We start from the raw sequence: 7,087 nt of genomic DNA on the forward strand, positions 1-7,087 counted from the left end.
ACCGGGGGGTCGCTGGTGCTGTCCCTTGCCGGGGAACCGTCCCTTGCCGGAGAACGCTCCCTTGCCGGAGACCTCTCCCTTGCCGGAGAGCGCTCCCTTGCCGGGGAATCCTCCCTTGGCGGCGTAGTCGAAGCAGATAGCATCTCGGGGGCAGCTTCCGGTTGTTCCTAGTGAGGCTGCTCTGCTCCTACACAAACAAAGAATCAGATATCAGCAAAGAAGGAACACCCATGCGCGCCATAACAGTGGGAAGTAAAACCAAATACTTACGCTGGGGGCTGCGCTGGGGGCTGCTGTGGGGAGTGATTGCCGGGTCCGGCAAGGTGGCCTCGGGTGCGCCCCCTGCTGTCGCGATGGGCTCGTCCTCGATGATAATCACCGGAGCCTTGGCTCTCTTTGCCTCTCTCTGGGCCAGAGTCCTGAAAGGGAAACAGTTCAGAGTCAAGCAAATCAGATACAAGATAGAAACAGCAAGGATTGAAGAACTACAAGTATAACAAAGAATCTTACTCTTCTTCTTCCTCGTCGGAGCTGAGCGCGGAGAGGTCAAAGTCCGGCCCTCTTTCAGCGCGACGAGGCAGAGGAGTAGGCTCCCTCGACCGCTTGGCGGGGGCAGCGGCAGGACCAGAAGCGGCGGTTCGGGAGGACCCCGCTCCAGTTGCCGCAGTAGCGTGAGACGCTCCCGCGGCAACAGTGCTTGCCGCGGTGGAGCGTGTCCCGCGGCGCGGCGGCTGTTGACCCGTCTGCCGCCCTGCTACGTCCCCGGTCCTGCGGAGACGCCTTCTTGGTGGCGCTGGGGGCTCTCCCTGCGGCAAACCGCTTGAAGATGGCCGGCCGCTCGCACCCTCGGCGGGCTCGCTCGACTCGGCTTCAGGCTCGGCAAGCTCCCCCTCGCCGGCAAGCTCTCCGGCAAGCTCATCTCGATCGGCAAGGCTTGCCGCCTCTGCTGCCTCTGCCTCCTCCACGGTGAATCCAAACTCACCCGCGGCAGCGGCTGCCGCCGCCTCCTCCGCCCTAGTGGCGATGCGCCGCATCTCCTCGTCGGTGGTGTCGCGGGTGAGGCTCTTCTATTCGTCGGCATGGACCGCCACTTCCACCAAGCCGTCGAAGAACTGCTGCACAACGTCGTCCGCAGGCTCTTGCCAAGTTGGGACAAGTCCATGCGAGTCGTACAGCAGCATCATTGCACGGATGCGATCAAGCGAGGAATTGTTGCATAGCGGAACGACACCCGCCGGCAACCGGAACCATTCGGGATGCTGAGGGTCGTGCTTGAACAACTCCTTGAGCATCGCATCCAATTCCAGCACAGTGAAATTGAAGTTGAGGCCCGGGCGCAGCCTCATGATATCCGCCGGACCCCCGAACTACCAGGCGAGTGTCCTCCTCTCTTGCAGGGGGCGATGCGGCGGCGGAGAAAATCTGCGCCTACGACGCCTACAGTGAGCCCAGCAAGCCTAAGGCGCAAGATCCGGGTGATGGCGATCTTCAGCTTGTCGTTGTCCACGGCCAGGGCGCTCCAATCGTTGTCGCGCACTACTGGGGCTTGGCGCTGGGCGGTGAATGGCTGCGGGTTCTCCTCAACAATCCAGCACCATTCTGCTCTCCACTCCTCCCACTTGCTGCGGAGCTCTCCTTCCAGATACGACTCCTTCTTGCCTGCTCTCGAGATCCAGGCGATCCCGCCGGCTAAGGGCTCCCCTCTCTCGACCCGGGGCATAAAGAAGTGGAGGAAGAGGGCTACGTTTGGGTGGACTCTGACAAATTTTTCGCAGAGATGTGCGAAAACCTCCATGGTCAGGACAACATTGGGGGTCAAGTCAAGGAGATGGAACCCGTAGGTGTTCATGATGTCATAGAAGAATTCGGAGAAAGGCGGGCAGAGCCCGCAGTAGAAGAATAGCGCGAAGAAGGGATACCCATTCGGGGCCCGTTCCGAAGCTGCGGCAGAGAGTACCTTCGTGCGTGGATGCGCTCGCATCTCCGTCGACCAGAAGAGGTAGTACCACTCCCTCAGCTCCTTCGCGGCGAGCTCAGGGGGAAAAGTGGCCCGCTCCTTTCGCAGCGCCTCGAGCCGCAGCGCCTCGGCCGACTTCACGCCCTTCCCGGCTTTCGGAGCCATGGCGGAGGTAGTGGGGGAGATCGAAGGCGTTGGTAGCACCGGCGGCGATGGGGGGCGGAGCGTTGCTCTCTTTCGACTTTGGAAGAAGGGGGGAGCGGCGGAGATTTCTGAGATTGGAAGTAGCAATGGGCGATGTGGGCGAACTGCCCCTGTTTCACCTGCTTATAAAGAGGGAGGGGGCGGACGTTCTGTTTTTCCGATTAAAGAACCACCCACGATCTCTCCCACGACGCCGCATTCAACGCGTGCCGTTAGGGGAGAGCGCGGTGGATACGGAGTAGGATACGGCGTGACCAAGGCCGCGCGTGCCCGTGCCCTATTTTGGGCCTGGCCCAACAGCGCTCGGCACCGTGTGTGGCCCAGGCCCGGGGGCACCTGTCGGTGTACTAAAGTAGGGGTACCTTAGTATCCCGAACTTGTGCACGGGCAGTCGCAGCGCCCCGCGGCAAAGCTTGCCGGGTGACCGCCAAGGTCCTCCGTGGCTCCCTTTGGAGCCATTCAAGAACAAAGTGTTCAAGACGAGAAGACAAGGCCCCGGCAAGAGGAGCTTGCCGGGAAAGCCAACCAAGACATCTCAAGGAACTTGCCGCGACGCGCCATGCGTCCCGGCAAGACAAGGCCCCGGCAAGAGGAGCTTGCCGGGAAGGCCAACCAAGGCACCTCAAGGAACTTGCCGCGACGCACCGCGCGTCTCGGCAAGACCCGGCGAGCGACAAGCTTCCGGACGCGACAAGACAACGACCGCGGCAAGGCGCTTGCCGCGGCAAGCTACCACTCTGCACCCGCGCTCCAGCACACCCACCAACGTGCCGCCCTGGGACCGTCCCAGGCGTGCGTGGCAAGAGGCTATGCAGCTAGCGGTGCGAGGTGGCACGCAGAGATGACGAGATGGCCATCGTGGCGAGCGGTGGTGCCCCTAACGGTCACTTTTCTACACTGTTTGGGCGACGCAGATGGGCATTTAATGCTTTTGTCCCCTGCCGTTAGGGTTAGGTACGATGCACTGTAGAGGTAGCTGTACCAACCGCAATTCCTTTCCAGTTTTGCCCTTGTCTACGTTGCCACCTGTCGGTGACCCCTTGAGCATATAAAAGGAGGCCCATGCGCAACGTAGAGGGGGGGAGCATTCGAAACCAGAGAACACTCACGCTCCCGAGCAAGAACAGAATACAAATCAGACAAGCAGCAGTAGGAGTATTATCTCTCCGGAGAGCTCCGAAGCTGGGTAAAATCGCTCGCGTGCTTCGCCTCGATCCGCTCTTCGTGCGATCTCCACCCCCCGCCGGACCGAAAGGGGCTCCGGTCCCATAGGTGTTCGTTCCCACGACAACCGGGATGCCCAATCCCACGATCCAAAAAGATCAAAGCAAATCAATATAATTAAACAAAACTCCCCCAGGGCTGTTGTTAGTTGGAGGCACTCGTTGTTTCGAGCAAGCCATGGATTGATGCTTGTTGGTGGTGGGGGAGTATAAACTTTTACCATTCTGTTTGGGAACCACCTATAATGCATGTAGTATTGTCACGCCCAATATGCGACCCTATCCAAAAGGAACTCGAAGGTCCCACCAAGGATAGACCCGCATATTGAAATGCTTTTGCAAGGTGGATATCATTACATCAACATTACATAATAGATGGGGATACATACATAAGGCATACAATGCCACATGAATACAACATCACATCATACATAAGAGCAACATCCGACTACGGATGAAACACAAACAGAAGCTCAAACGACATCCACCCTGCTAGCCCAGGCTGCCGACCTGGAACCTATCCCCTGATCGAAGAAGCAGAAGAAGAACTCAAAGCAAGCAAGCATCACTCTCGCGTCATGATCATCGCACAACCTGTACCTGCAACTGTTGTTGTAGTAATCTGTGAGCCACGAGGACTCAGCAATCCCATTACCATGGGTATCAAGACTAGCAAAGCTTAATGGGAAAGGAAGGGGTAAAGTGGTGAGGTTACAGCAGCGACTAAGCATATATGGTGGCTAACATACGCAAATGAGAGCGAGAAGAGAAACAAAGGAACGGTCGTGAAGCTAGCAATGATCAAGAGGTGATCCTGAACACCTACTTATGTCAACCATAACACAGAAACCGTGTTCACTTCCCGGACTCCGCCGAGAAGAGACCATCATGGCTACATACACGGTTGATGCGTTTTAAATCGGATATGGTGTCAAGTTATCTACAACCAGACATTAACAAATTCCCATCTGCCACATAACCGCGGGCACGGCTCTCGAAAGTTTATACCCTGCAGGGGTGTCCCAACTTAGCCCATGACAAGCTCTCGCGATCAATGAAGGAATAGACCTTCTCCCAGGAAGACCCGATCAGTCTCGGAATCCCGGTTTACAAGACATTTCGACAATGGTAAAACAAGACCAGCAAGACCGCCCGATGCGCCGACAATCCCGATAGGAGCTGCACATATCTCGTTCTCAGGGCAACACCGGATGAACACTACGTACGGCAACCGACGATACCCCAAGTTGCCTAGGGGCGGCACCGCAAGTGGCTCTGGTTTTGACCAACACTTAGACAAGCATTGGCCTGGGGGGGGCTATAATAAAGATGACCCTTGGGTTAATTACTCCCAAGGGAAAAGTAGGTGGTGGTGAGGCAAATGGTAAAACCAAGGTTGGGCCTTGCTGGACAAGTTTTATTCAAAGCGAACTATCAGGGGGTCCCATAAATCACCCGACCGCGTTAGGAACGCAAAATCCAGGAACATAACACCGGTATGACGGAAACTAGGGCGGCAAGAGTGGAACAAAACACCAGGCATAAGGCCGATCCTTCCACCCTTTACCAAGTATATAGATGCATTAATAATATAAGAGATATTGTGATATCCCAACAAAAATCCTGTCCACCATGGAGAAATCTTCAACTTCACCTGCAACTAGCAATGCTATAAGAGGGGCTGAGCAAAGTGGTAACATAGCCAAGCAACGGTTTGCTAGGAATGGTGTCAAAGGTTAGAGGTTCATGGCAATTTGGGAGGCTTGAAGAGCAAAAGATAGGTAACGCAGCATAGCGATAGAACGAAGCAACTAGCATAGCAATGATAGTAGTGAGATCTAGGGTAGCGGTCATCTTGCCTGAAATCCCGCAAGGAAGAAAAACGAGTCCATGAAGAAGATGAAGCCACGGAGACGAACCAAGCATAGACGAACGCATCCTCACGATCGCAACGAAACGGGAACTATTGAGAAGAAGCACACAACATAGTAAACACACCACACATGAACAAGGCATGATGCACAACAAGCATGATGCATGACAAAGCTACATGAAGCTACTCATGGCAAGAGATGATGCAAACAAGAACAACACATCAAGGCAAGTTTAAATGAGGCCGGAAACAACATATAACAATTCCGGTAAGTCCTCATATGCAAATTTCGAAATGGGTCCAGATCTGAATAAACCTTATGTTCAAGTTGTTAAACAGCAAGTTAAAGAGCACCAAGAGGATCTACACGAAATTCTAGTCAAGTTACATATAAAGTTCATTTAATTCGGAGCTACGACCTAGAAGATGTGAGCAAAACAAGTTAAACATGGCATTGATGCAAAATGCACCCAAACATCAAGCAAACACCTCAACACAAGGATGCAACAAGATAATATGAAACTACATGCAAAATCAAGCAAGTTTCATATAGAGCACACTCAAAACGGAGCATCGGTTCAACACATGCACACTATACAAGTTATAGCAATAATCTGTCCATAACAACAACTAGGCGTCTTACAAGCATCAAAACAACAATCTACAGCACCCCAACATAATAACAAAATGGATGGGCATGAAGTACTGGTAAAGCATAACAAAACATGAACACTGAGCTATCTCCAGAAACAACTAGAACATGCTCGAAAAGACATGGGAAGATTGCAAATAATAACAGTTTCAGACTTTGCAGAAATAACATCAGGTTGCAATGTTTAGAGCTATAAAACAACATGTTACAGGAACTTATCATGGCAAACAAAGACATGGCATGAATCTACTAATTGCATGGAACAAGAGTCCCTTACTGACCATGAGCCAAAAAGGATCAAAAAATATGATGGCACCCATGTAAACATGGCAAGTTATATTACAGATTCATACATGGCAGGAACAATAATAAGTAGGCATGTTGGTGAGCTTGAACCACTCACCACAGAGCAAAACATGGCATGGCAAGGCAACCAACAGCAAGAAGACATGTTTATGAAGCTAAGCATGGCAATAGCAAGGTCATGGGGTGCATGGAACACTAGGAAACAATCATGGAAACATTGAACTTAATGTTAACAGGCTGACAGCAACATCATTTAGCAAACTTTAGAGCAAGATAACAACATGTTCCAGCAGGCTATAATTGTAACCAGTGGCACGAATGGTTAGAGCGAGACATGTAGATCAAAACATGTTTATAGAACATCTCTAGATTATGCATAGAATGATTACTAGAAGCATGTTAACATAGCAACAAACTATAACAGAATCTGTCTAGCAAAACAGCAACATCATGTACACTACTTAACAAGCTCGATTCACTCACCACAAGTCATTGCATGACAAGATAAGCATAGCATCATCAAGAAGACATGTTTGTGTAACAAACCAAGGCAAGAACAAGTTCATAGCATGCAAGGATCAACTATAGAAACCCTGGCTAAATTGATTAACATGTAAATAATCTGCCAGGAAACATTTTGAAGCAAAAGTAGAGCACTCAAATGACATGCTAGACTACTCCATAATTGCAAACAAGGGCATGAATGGATAGACAATAACCATATGCTCAAAACACCCTTACTGAAGTATCTCAAAATATGCATGGATCTCTCTGTAGCATCAAGTTTACATGGCATAAAAATAACAGCAGAACAGGAACTGAAATCAGCAATATCACAAAGCCTAGTTTGCATGCTTGTGCTAGTCACCACA

The sequence above is a fragment of the Triticum aestivum genome, chromosome 6B, assembly GCF_018294505.1.
Source record: "Triticum aestivum cultivar Chinese Spring chromosome 6B, IWGSC CS RefSeq v2.1, whole genome shotgun sequence".
Taxonomy (NCBI): domain Eukaryota; kingdom Viridiplantae; phylum Streptophyta; class Magnoliopsida; order Poales; family Poaceae; genus Triticum; species Triticum aestivum.